Below are 13,813 nucleotides of genomic sequence, written 5' to 3'. Positions count from 1 at the left end.
GGAAAATACGTGGGAGAAATACCATCATGCTTGCCCTGCTCTTACTCTTCTCTGCATGCCTGCTTGTCCACGCTGCTGGGAACAGGTTACTGGGTTAAATGGAGCCTTGGTCGAGACTGGAAGAGTTTACCTGGACACTGGGCTTGCTCTTTACCTCCCCTTCCCTCTGCCCCATCCCATCCTTTTGGAACAGTGTTTCTGGTGCTCCTAGTTTTTGAAGTGCTGACTCAAAGTAGACTTTTGCCTTTGCAGAAACCTTGTGGTAGCTGCTCTGCAGATATCCAGGAGTCTGGGCCTTGCCTTGTCGAGATTTCAGTCTAAGCACAAGCAGACAGCCCGGGAAAGGGGATCAACACTGGACTTCTGGGATACAAGTCGTCTTGCTTCTCTGAAAGCAGGATGGCTGGGGTAGATCTCCTAGCAGAAACCAAATACAACTGTGTAGATGAGCTCAGGACCTCTGCTATACACAGGCAAGTGCTTGCACCCTTTCCTTGTCTGATGCATAGGCTCTCTTTTGCTCTTTTGAGACAGCTACTTCATCCTTTTTTTTGGCGGTGCTCCTGACACTGACTCAAAATGACAAGTCACAAGATGTTTTTTTTGTGGGTGTGAGGTTGGAACGTGTATCTCAAGTAGTTTTTGGGTAGGCAATGTTCTGAGGGGAAACATCCATGAGAGCTAATGTTTTGGAAAGCTGTGCTGTCACTTCCACTTTGCCCCACTATGTTGTTCTCAGTGGGAAGGGAATTTTACTTTGAGTGGTTCAAGTTTACAATGTGTACTCCAGACACTGTTTCGCCATTTCATTCCCTGTGTAATCCTTGTGTCTCCTAGAAAGAGCTTTATTACCAACTCCATCTGTTCTGAGAACTGCTTTCCCTTCAAACAGCTGAAGCCTGTGGGATGAGAAACTACATCTAAACGAAGTGGTATCAGTGCTGGCAGTGGGAATTCTGTTTTGGCAGGTTGCTTAGCTGGCCAACAAGTGTGTTTCTTTATCTGTCTGATTGAAGGCTTTGACCATGGAGATAAGCAGCTTAAACATTACTATAAAGAAAGCTAGTTACTTAAAGAGGGGCAGTGATTTGTATATCTAGAACACTCTTCACCTTGTTTGGATGCTTCTGCAGTATTAAAGAGTGGAAAAGCCTCTTGTTCCTTATCAAGAAGATTATTATATCTGTAATATAATTGGGAAGAGTAGAAGATACAAAGATAGCAGACTAGTAAGCAGTTAAATCTTACCTCAATGTCTGTAACTTCTTGGGTTGTCTGATACAAGACTGCTGATACAGCTGTATCAGCAAATCACACACATACACATCCCCCAAGTAGCTTATACATCTCATACCTATAACCAACAGCCAGTACCAGCTTCTTGGAGAAAGTATAGCAATAAAGATGTTTTTTGGGTTGATTGGTCGAGGGCTTTTTTGTTGTTGTTCCTTGTTACTTAAGGGTCCAATTTTCCCCTATTAGGTTGCATTCAATATTGAGTCATAACTGACTTAATAGACAGCAACACCTACTGATTAAAGCCTAATTATAGCTATACTATTAATACATACACCGTTACCATTAATTTACAATTGTATCATTTTGCACAGTTACAACCAAATATAAAACTAATTCTCATTCTCAGATCTTCTAAATCACACTCAACTCTTTTCTTATGATTCTGTCACCCTTCCCACAACTTGGTGCCAGAGTTACAAGCCTGCCCCTCTTTACTCACCCCCACTGAGTCTTTCAGGCATGGACCTGATGGAGGGTTGTGTGGGTTGTCCACAGGGGTTCCCTTCAGTGTCCTGGTGGGCTTGGGTGCACAGGTAGCCTGAGTGCAAGCCTGGTAGCTTGGATGCGATGCTGTTTGTAGGTGCCTGCATGCCTGTTGTCAGAAGATTCCACCCTCTGTTTACCTAATTTTATGTCTTGGGTCCTCCAACAGAAAAATAAAGGGGAAACATCCTTTTTCTCCTCCCTTTACCATCTCCCTTTTTTTACCCCAACTCTATGCAAACAAGCAATTCACACATTCCCTTCCCCCTTAATGCTCTCAATACTGCTACCTCTGTACTCAAATGTGATGTTTCCAACATCTTTACTCAGGCAATGTTGGCCTTATGGGGTATTACTGATACAGATTCTGAGGCACAGGCAGCCTCCTAAGACTACATCCCCAAACCACCCTACAATTATCTGGTTCATACTGGCATTGGGTTTTTTTATTATTATTATTATTATTATTATTATTTTTATTTCATGTGCTCTAAAGCAAATTATTCTACTTTAGCCTTGATTCCTCTACCTGCCTTCAATTAATGCAAGTAGTTTCATATCTGAGGTGCAGCTTGCATACCAGAGCAACAAAGCTACGTGTTTTTCATGCTCTGTTTTGTGCTCACACAGCATCCTTGCCCTTGAATTGTTTTAATTACTCTCTGGGTTCCCTGCAGAGGTTTAGCTAGTCATGAGGTCCAGTGCTTTAGTGGGCCTTTTGTTCACATTCATAGGACTGCACCTACACTATGACTTTTGCCAAAATAGCCATCAGTATGTTGTTTTTCCTATGCTGCTAGCCAAGTAGTTGTGTTTGCAAAAGTTTTTCAAACAAAGACCTGGATAATGCTTCACCTGATCTCAGCAATGGGGTTTCCTCTTAGGAGTTTCTTTTATTTAAAGATATTCTTTTTCGCCCCTCTATTTTGCAAGTCCAGTATAAGGTGAGTCCTAACAAAAGTTTAAGTTCATTCTTTCAAGCCAAAATCTCTTTTCTTGCCTTTGGCATCTTTGTGTATGCCTATATCATAAAATGAACATTTACACAGGGACAGCTTCACATTAAAAGCTTCACTGATTTATCTTCTTTCTTGCAATTCTCTCTGAACAAAAGCTTTCTGCTTCATGTTTCTCAGCGTGGGTCTCCTGCTAGTGAAAGACAGTGAGTGAAAATTTCTCAGCAAATGGATAAGACTTTTATGGAGACTGAAGGTACCTACTCTGAAAAGTCAACTTTTCCTATTGTGCTTGTAAGTGTATTTAATATTTTAGCTAAAAACCAACAAGGCCTAGAAATGCAATACAAGCTAATGTGCCACACACCACCACCACCTCCACCCCCCACCCTTTCCAACTGCACCTGAGAGAAGGTGAGTTTTATTTTCTGAGATTTCTGCGGTGCTGGGGGTGTTTGAAGTGCTGCGCTGTCAGCAGTGTGCCTTGCAGAGCTGGTGCACAGTACAAGCCCTGCAGGAGCAGAGACCAGCAGGCCCTGGAGTTCCTGAGGCTTCTCCCTTCCATGGGGTGGGGAAGTTTCTGGGACCCACCAGCCCAGTTGGCTGCCAATGCAGCACCTGCTTGGTGGGCACCCAATTCCTGGGCTCCTGCAATCTGTCCTTTGTCCCTGCCAGTGCTCCAGGACCAAACTAAGCACTGGGGCTGAGACTGCTGCAAAGTGACAAAATCTGACGCAAACAGGACTTGCAGATGGGGCTGCTGTTTCGTGCTTTCTCTGAGCACCACAAAGCTGAGCTTTGCTGAGCCCTGCCCCAAAGAAATAACTAGGTTATCTCCTGTATGGCTGCTTCTGTTTGGCACCTTCTTTCCATAGGGGAAAAAAGTATCAGAGACACAGAAAACATTTGATCATGGTAGATTTGGAGCAGGAAGGTGATTTTTATAGACTATCTCTCTGCCATTTGTTTGCATGCAGGAAGAAAATGTAGGATGAGTTTGTTCTGGTGCTCTCTGAAAAGGATAGCCATACTTGTGATGTGGCTAAGGTGTGACGTATGTCCATGTACGGAGTGAATGACTGAGAGTTTAGGATGTTATTCTCGGACAAATGTTGCTGCATTTCTCAACTCGTCCACAGTGTGCACTTTTGAGTAAGGGAACGGGAAGGAGGAAAGCAGATTTTGCACGACTCAGAGCAGAGGCAATGATACATGCATACATTTATTTGTGGTTTGTGTTGCAAGTTTATGTACGTGAGCATAAGGCTGAAAAGAATTTCTGGCCTTGGAGTCACGTGGCCTTTCAAGCAGTAGTAGGGGTGGAAGCGACAAAACCAGCTTTAATGCAAAGAGGAAAAACATTCATCTGCTTCTGCATCTCTCCTCCTCAGTTCCACCAACCAATCTCAATAGCTGTGAGGAGTTATTACTGTGTGTTGTGGTTTAGGTCAAATTGGCCAGTGACAGGTGACAGATGCTCTCCCTGCACTGTGGCAGTCGGGTTTTGAGGTGGGTGGGAATTTTCCAGTGAATACTGTTCTTCTCAGAAAATACCATTTTATTGATTCCAAAGCTTCTTACGGAAATGCTGATAATACACGGTGGGAACATGTGCACCATCAGGGGAGTTTTCTCAGCACCAGGAGCAAGCACTGCAGGTAGCAGAGAGCTCCCCTTCCAGAATAGCCTGTATAGTTTGAGGAATGTTTTTACTTTTTGTGAGGCTGGAGTTTCAAGCAGGGACTTGTATGGGAACTTCTCCTGGGCTAAAAGACCCTGAGCTGCCATGGGGGTGGCCTCTTTTTGTTCAGATGGAGCTCAGAATGGCAGAAGCTTTGAAACTTCAGGCTTCAAAGGGGTGAGAAAGGGTGTTTGACACCACTGTGCTGTCCCTTCAGTGGACTGCCTCTCAGTGCATGGCAGTGACAGCAATATGGTGAGGAACTGCTCTGGTGAGCAACTTTTCCTTATTTAAGGAGATAGTCTCTGGCTTAACATGAACTTGGCAGGTCTCATTATGTCAGGAGTCAATCCCTCCTGCATTACTTCATTGCTACACTGGTGAGCAGCTCTTCGGCCAGGCAATATGTTTAAATTGGTGTTGAATCGGGAACACAGTGGATCAATGACATCTATTAAAACCCTGTGGCCCCCCCTGCCCCCGGGATGGACTGAAATGTTTTGCCACCATTGCGGTGTTGGTGTGCAACTTCGGATCAATGCAGATTGGTGCTGGTTAGGCAGCAAGGAACTACACACCAGGACTGTTGAACTGAGGCGTGGTGTTGGCTTTTGTAACTCTGCTGGAAACGGGTGTTTCTCCATCCTGGCTAATGGAGTTTTCTCTGTTCATGGGGAAGTGACTCTCTCTGCAGAATAAGCTCAGTTCACTGCCTGGGAAACACTCAGGGGTGTCCAGGCGCTCCTTTCATAATACATCCTGGGACCTTGTGACTGAGCAGACTCAGCCAAGGACTAGTTAATGTTTGATGTAAGGAACAGAGTTTCTGGCCCTACAGACAAATTCTGTTTACAGGTGACTCAACAGGACAGGAAGTGATATCTATAGATATTAAGTATCTATAGGCAAATGCACTCAGTGTAATGGTGTGAAATTTCATAGTTGCGCAAGCATTGTGTTGGGGAACTTGGCAACTCAGCAGGGTTTTGGATTGAATAATCATCCAGAAGCAGGGACAAATGGCAGAAATAGCTGCCTTTGTGCTTCTGGATCAGCTAGCACTGAGAGTCTTTCTCCCCTAAAATGATCCAGTTGACTTCCACACAGGCATGACACAAAATCTTTTAAAAAGTTCTTGTAATTGCGTGCTGGCAGTTATGTAAAGAAGTGTCTGTTCACTGAGATCACTGTAAAAGGGAGAGCAATTGAAAGTGGAGGTCTCTTACCAGCAACAGACATTGTGAATGAACAGCTCAACCCTTCCAGGCAGGAAAGCAGGGCTTAAATTAGGCAAGAACTTTGCATTTCATCAATCTACTTTGCCATTTGCTCCCTTTTCCTACCTGAGTGTTCCCTAACCTGTATTTCTTCTCTCCTTTCTGACTGATGAGTGGTGAGGTTAGATTTGTTTTGATGCATGGAAAAAAGGAGGTGAAAGAACTACAGCTGAAGGAAGACTAAGTTTCAACTGGATTCTGATGGATTTTTAGGAATGAATTTCAGACTGGTCAGGCTACTGCCAAAAAGTTCTGAGTCTGATGCAAATGAATTTCATAGCTGCTGCTGACGTTCTCCCAGCTATGCTCTTCCAGCAGAAGCGAGTCTGCTAAGGGGGTTTGCAGTTGCTCCTGGTGAAGTTATTCCTGACTTTATCCTGCTGTTCTTAGACTGTAGAAACACAGAGTTTTTGAGTGTCCCCTTGTAATCAGCACAATGCCAACGACAAAAATGCAGGGAGGTCACTTTCTCAGTGGCTTGTGCTATTGTTTCAAATACCGCTTTGATGGAAAATACCGTTCCCTCTGCGTCGAGCATTAGTATAATTGTGCAGGTAGAGCTCGGCTGCTGCAACCGAAACTAAGGAGGGAGGCAGAGCCTGGTACAGGCTTCTCCTTCCTCGGTGAGAGGGCAAGGATGTGCTACCTCTATTCCTTCCTCAGGGGACAGAGCTGCTACAGGGATGGCTTCAGCTGGGGCGGGGGTTTCAGGCTTGCCAAAATCTGAGTTTTCTGCTCAGTCTCCCAAGAGTGCCAGTGCAGTGAGCTCTTCTCCACCATGCTACCTCAGCCAGGCGCTCCAGCAGGCACAGGTTGGTGTGGATTGCATCTGATGTGAGGGTGGGATAGAGCTGAGTACAATCTGTGATGGGGATTTGCCAACAAGGCAGCAATTATAGATATGGGATTATATGTGTGAAGGACCATTGCCACTTCTCTAATGTTTCTAGAGAGAATGACAGGAGCCATTTTAGGATGAGACTGCTACTCCCTGCTCTGTGTCAGGAGTGGGACAGCAGGGATCCTTCCTTAGTGGTATAATAACATTAAGACATTCAGAAGCAGACAACTGTAATCTGTGCATTATGCCTGCTTGCTTCTGAGACAAAACAGTGAGAAAAGCATCATCTTTAGTCCAGGTCCTGGCCTAATATCACATTACAATGCTATTGTGCCTCTTCAGGAAGCCAAGCTTGCTTTCTTTGAGAGATTTGTAGGGAGGGGGCAAGTCATATATTAGGGTAGGCTGCTTTTTCTCAATGGATATTCAGAGAGCATATCTGGGAGAGCTTCCAGCTCATTCTAACTTCTGTTTCCTTAATAGAAGTCAGTATGGATCAGAGCCACAAGGTATTTCTAGTATGCAGACTGTCATAGATCTAAAATTAATGTACGGACTTTCTTGTCCCAAGAGACCAGTGTGGCTATGGATGGCTTTTTTTCAAAAAGCCTATCTGCCTTTGTGTGATAGCTTTCCCTCCCAGGTAGGCAAATATAGGCTTTCCGACTTAGCAAGGACATGACAGTTTGGACTAGCTAAGCCCAATTTGGATATTGCTGAGATGAAAAAGTGGGATTTTTTTTAGAGTTTCCTCTGGCAGAGAAAAGTTTCACTGGCAGTCTTGGTCAAAGCCTGCCTGAATCTGTTTCCTAGCAGAAACGTGCTCATCTTTCCTCCCACTTCTGTCACAATCTCTTCCAGAGGATTGGTGATGGTAGGAGAGAGCAATTGCATTGGTTTTGAGGAACTCAGTTTGCTGTGAGCACCCCAGCCCGAGCTCTGTGCCGGCTGGAAAGAATGATGTGAGGAAATAGGATTGCAGAGCCTGGGGAGAAGCTTTGCAGGCCACCTGGCCTTTGAATTCCTGGCACTGCTCAAACTTGTCTCTGTAGGAAACCCATGTTCCAAGTCAAGCTCAGGTCACATGAGAAAATGAATTTGGCAGGAATATTATGAGTCCCTACTGATCTGCCAACAAATCCACCCCAAGCATCTTGCTCCATGGCTCTACACTTAGAATAGAGCAGCACAACTGACAGCCCAGCGTAGAAAAAATGTACTTACAGAAGTGCCTGGAGGTGGCTTCTGCAGGCTTTCCCGTGAACCAACGCTGCTGCAAGCTGACTTTCCTTACATTTTCCTTTTACAGAAAAATAAAAGGCAACGGCTGAGGAGAGGCTCAAAAGCAAAGAGAATTAAGGTGGCAGGAAAAAAGACATTCCTCCTTCTTAGTTTTCTGTGTTCCTACTGTCCTAGGAAGACTTCAGTTCTTCTGGGTGCTGTTTAGTCACTCAAAAAATGTACAAATGTAGGGACAATTCATACTTCTGTGCCCACCTGACCTCCTCTGACATCATTAGTAGCAACTGGTGAGACGTTGCCGCGTGCATTTAAGTACCCTTTTGTGCATTGTTTTCCCCAAAATATCTCAGCTTCAGAGCAAGGTGCATAAAGAAGATGAAATTCAAAATGACTCTGGCACAATTGTAGTAGAAATAAGCAGCTATCAAGCTTAATGCAGATGCCATGATGGGAAATAAATCTCATTTCCGCTTCTTTTTTTTTCATCTTTTGTGTTAGGTGCTCCGTTATCATCTTTATGTGGGATGTTCAGAAATTTTATTGCATTGAGCGTACCTGGGAATTGGGAGGTCTCTTTATTACAGAAGGCAGAGATTTTTGAGATGGGCTGTCAACAACTTGCAGTGCTTTAACATCCCTTCAAGGTGACTGGAAGACGTGCTTTGTACAGAAGTGCCTCTTGGGGCAGTATAACTGGAAACACAGGACTTCCTGTTCAGGCCACAAATTTGAAAATTAGAGGACTGAAATTAAATATGTAAATCAACCCTTCTATATGCATAAGCACAAAAATAACTATGGAAGGTCCTGATTTTCAGGGTTGCTGCTGTAAGATCTAAATATGGGCAGTCAAGGCTGAAACTCTGAGCTGTGGTGTTTCCTAAAGGAACTGAGTAACCACAAGTTTCAATAGCTATCCTTTAGATTTGTGAACATGACCGTATGTGTGTTTATTTGCATATTTATTCCTATATCTTATATAATGTAAGACATTTATTTTATATAAATAAATATGTAGAAACAAGTAAATATACAAACAAGTAAATACATAAAAATACTTATTTATATGCATTTCTAGTTAAATGACCTAAGTTCTGCTAGGAGACTATTAGAAATACTTAATTATTCACTGGAGTGGAGACCATGAAGAAAAATCTTTAAAAATATAGGTACAAGAAAAGCAACTGAGACTTATGTGATAGGTTCCTCCCTTGGTAGTCATGCAAATGGTGTGGGTTTGGCTGTAGTCACTGCAGCGCTGTGGGTGAAATGCTGTTTTGTTTTCCTTCAGGTTTCCTCATCCAATGCTTTCCTGTCTTTAAGAGATGGATGGTAAGGATGACAGGCATGAAACTAAAGGTAGAGGTTGTGACATGCCTGAGGTCTGGAGTCCAGGAGCTGAATTCCCATCTGTTATCTTTACGCTCGTCCCACTTATAAACACTGCATGTGTTGGGACTGTATCTACTCTGTGGTTCTTGGGGAATGGAGGAGGCTCTGGCTTATCAGTGGGAAATGCTTCTGCCCCCAGTTTGCACTAACCAAGTATGTGAACAGCAAGAGAAGGCAGCAAAGATGCTGAAGGAGCCAAGCTATTTCAGAGGCAGTCTTTGGTGAAAGAGCATGTGCTTGAGGCTGAACAAGGCATCCTCCTTCTTCCCTCTGCAGCCAGGGGAGGTGGATGCCAGCAGTGGCTCAAAGCAAGTTTGTATACTGGGGATAGTTTTCAAGGTGAAAACGTCGATTTGCCAGTGCCCCCAAAATTTGAAGAGACTGAGGGAGGAACCAAGTCTTGTACATGGCTCAGACCAGCACTCTGGATGCCAGAGAAGGTAACCTGTTAATGAGTCAGTTAAACTATGTAGTTAAAGCTGAGATACATATAGCTGTCAGCAGTGGGAAGGACGAGACATCAGACTTGCTTAGCAGGGGAAAGGTGCACATTGGAAGCTTTCCTTAAGGCTCTGCCTGGCTGTGCCTTGCTGCCACTGAAACTTTTCCTTACAATTTTGGACTTGGATTTTCCCAGGAGAGGCTGTGAGCTCTTCTTTTTTGGAGGGGTGGAAGAAGAGAGCAGAGGGATGGCCAGGTCCCGCTGGAGGTGGCCTGGGTGACTCTGCACATCTATTTCCAGGCGAGCCACCTGATGGTGCTGTTTGTTCAAGTTCCTGGCTGCGGTGGATGCTCCTCGCCTGCAGAGCTGTGGACCTGCATCTAGATCTGCCTTATCACAGGGCGTTTAATTAATAAATAAATGACAAAAAAAGATTTGCATCGCCCACCTGGCTCTGGCAGTGGGAGCTCACCTTTGTGAGGCCCCGGGGCAAAAACAGATGGGTTTTTTTTAAGCTGGATTTCAAGAAAGCGCCTTGGAAAAGGTCTGGGGGAGGCCAGGCCTGGGTACCTCTGCATTTTGTGGAGGCTGACGATGCCTTGCTAGGTTTTCCTAATTTATTTTGCATTCACCTCACAATTTCCATTGTGGAGCTTTCCTGTACGAGGATTAACCATCACAAGCGGTGCAGTGCAGCACTGGCAACCTCCCTGGAAATCACGCATCCTGAATAATGATGAGAGCTGAAAGCAGGACAGAAAATCCACCCTTCTGCTGCCTAAATCAGCATCAAGTAACACCACCCCAGACAAAAAGCAACATTTGGCAACACCCCGCATTCCCACAGCCTGCCCCCCTCGCAAACCTGGCTCCCTCTCTGCAAGGGCTCACAACAAAATGTGCAGGCAAGGCAAGAAATGCAAACTGTGGGGATGCTCCTGCACAGCACTGGGTGTCTGTTGGGAGGGCCAGGCTCCCCATCTGCTCTGGAGGGTGCAGGCTTGTGTTTGCCATCTTAGGGACCAAGCCTCTCAGTCAAGGACTAGTGGTGCAGTGCTTTGCAGTGTAGGTGCAGGGGGATGGGGGTGACTGGCGCGAACAACCAGAGCCAACATGTGGGGAAAGCAAACCAGCTCACCCTCCTGCCTTGCCTGGTTCATTTTCTGATTGTGACAGAGGTCAGGAAGTATAATTTAGCCCAGGTTGCCCCACTCGCTCCTGCCATGGGCAGCCCTGCCAGTGGGTCCCTCTGAAGTGAACAGGCTGGCTCCTCATTTGTTTCTCACTGTCAGGATGATGAGTCCAACTAGATTTCTTTCTGTTTGTGTTTGCTGCTTGTCTGTGCTGACAAAACATGCGTAGTTTGTAGCTCCCTCGCTTCAGCTGGCTGCTGTTCCATTTTAATGCGAGGCGCTTCGTCGGAGGTCATTTACTCGGTTTGTTGCTGGGCCATTTACAAATATGAGCTGATGAATATTTCATCGTTGTTCACCAGGAATTCTGTTGAAGTGTAGAACTTCATGGCAGTGAGTCACTACGTGAGGCACTCAACCTGAAATTGTTTCCTTGCTGTATCTCTCGTCAGATGTGCTAATTGCTGACATTAAGGATGTAAAGTTAGTGGAAGGAGGAATACACATATGTATTAATATAATAATTCTCTTTATCTCACCTTGATTCTATTTAAATATCCCTGGAATCAGCGCTGCTCAGGGAAGGCACTCTTTCGATGAAATAGCAAGAGCAGCCATCTCTTCCTGTTCTCTCTAAGAGCAATACCCAGGCTGGCTTTCCTTCCCGCAGTGCCACACCTCCAGGAGGGTGTCTCTGCTGGACTCAGAGACTCCCTCTTCAGTGCCAAGAAGAGTGAGTACTTGCAGCGGAGTAGGTGGTGAGACTAATCTATCTTGCTGCAAAACATCCCTGTGGAAGCAAGGGCACAGTGTGCAGGGGCTGCATGCCGGTGTTAATGCCTGCTTGAGACTGCAAAGAGCCTGGAGCACTAGCTCTGCAGAGGGAGACCCAAGCCATTTGTTTCAGAGTCAAATGATGATTCAGGCACCGGCATCATTAGGTATTTTATTGCTGAGCCAATTAAAGAAAATGGAGGCTGGGATAGAGTACCAAGGCAGGGGGTCTATAAAGGTAGTTTACCCATCAGCTGTCAGCTGAGAGGGAGGAGGTTGCTGTACCACAGCAGTGGAGTGGCAGCAGGAAGTCCCAGCTGGATGATGCAGATGTGCTGGTGGCAGTGTCCCCCACCTCACCCTCTGACTGGGGAAAAGCCAGTGGGAAGGTGTTCTCCTGTTATGGTGGTGTTTATGCCACTGTAAAACAGTTTGTGTTGCTCTGCTGGATTTTCTGGACAATGCAGCTTTCATGGTGAATGATGTTGCCCTCTGATAACTAGTGCTATGGAGACTGTAAGGGCACACTGTGCTTCACTAGTGAGAAAATGATCCAACCGAAGAGATCCTATAACCACGCAAGCTTCTTCAGCCCTTGGTGGTGCTGAAGTTGAGCTATGGGAAGGAGTCTGCCAGTAACAAAGGTAATTGTAACCATGTCAAATGCAGGAGAGAGAAAGGAGACTACATGTACCAGCAAGTCATCTGTTTCTCTGCATGCTCAGAAGCTTCTCTCTGCTGCGCAGACCACAGGGATGGGCTGCAAAATGTGCCTGCTTTTCATTTACTGCTGGCTGGTCATCCAGTGCTTCAGAGCTAGAGCAATGGAGAGAAGCTGTGAATATATCAAATTTGATAGCTGTGTGGGAAGTAGGGGGTAATCAGTTGCAGAGGAGAAAGGTTGGTGGTTACAACTCTTCTGAGGGTAGAAGATGAGACCGGCTCTTTTTCACTTTTCCATCTCAGCTTGGTCAGGTTACACAGTTCACACAGCTCTCAGTATTGCAATTTTTCTGATATGACATGTCCTTGTGCAACAGGCTGTCCTATGCTGCACTGTAGGTAAGGCCCTGCAAACCCAGTTGGGTGCCCTGCTTTGTGGGAAGTGCTTGCCATGCAGAGCAGAAGCTGGATCTGGAAACTGGGCAGATGTTCCCCAGTCTGCTGGCTTCATTGGAACAGAGCAGCAGTTTTGTGCTGGAAGTTTGGTCTATGGGAATTTGGTGCCAATATTCATGAAATGTAATAAAAGTAGGCAATGTGGGGAAAAAAACATGTGAGGGTGTCCTAGACTCCATCATAGTCTTTATTGGGCTTCTTGGTAGATTTTTTTTTTTAAATGGATTTTTAATTTGACCAATTGTAATGACAGAATGAAACTGATTCTGTAGCCGTTTCTTCCAAAACAGTTCAATTAACCTGTAGATCTTTAAAATATAATTATTAACTTTTTGTAGAGTGAGACCTCTTTTCTGTGGGGGTACAGGCATATGTGGGTGGTTACTGAGAATACATGGTACTCTAATCACTTCTCACTGTCTCTCTTCCACTCTCTCTTTCTGATGCACACAGATATTATGGGCTCAAATTTGCCACTTCTGTCATCCCAGAAATAAACAGGACTAGTCATAGGGCAAAACATGACTTACTACAAATACAAGTGACACAAACTGTACCTGAAGAAGGAACAAAAATGGTCATTTTTAATAACATTTGGTTACTTTCCAATGTGGAGAGCAAAGAATGAACATATATTATGCTCTAGGAGAAGAAAGAAGTGTTATCATTCTAGAGAAACTTGGTGAAGGGAGGGCGATTACACTGGAAATTGCTATTTCAGGAAGAGTGTCTAAATTTTGATTCAGGGTAGGTTTTCTCAGCAACATAGCTGACATTTTGCAATCTTTCACAGTATGATTTTACTTCAGCCATGAGTTAAGTAAGTTCAGATAATGCACAAAAGAGTAAATATAGCCGATTTTACTTTTTTACTTAAAAAGTAGATGATGCTCCTGTCCACGTCCTCCATTAGTCACTATTCTCACCAGACGTGGATGCTCAGTGCTTTGTCAGTCTATCTGCCAGCTGATGTCTTTGCTTGTCCACCTCTTAAGGAAGCCTGGGCTGTGAGAACCACCAAATGTGTTTCAGACCTCAGCGTAAACTCATCTGAGCCCTCCCACTGTTCTCGGCTGTTTCCAGGGCAGTGGTTGAGCGGGCAGAGGTGATGGTAAGAACCCCAAAGAAACGTGGAGGGGAAAAAAAAATAATTCCTTTTTTCTCTTCCTGTTGT

The sequence above is a fragment of the Numenius arquata genome, chromosome 4 (assembly GCF_964106895.1).
Source record: "Numenius arquata chromosome 4, bNumArq3.hap1.1, whole genome shotgun sequence".
NCBI lineage: Eukaryota > Metazoa > Chordata > Aves > Charadriiformes > Scolopacidae > Numenius > Numenius arquata.
This window is presented reverse-complemented; position numbering follows the sequence as displayed.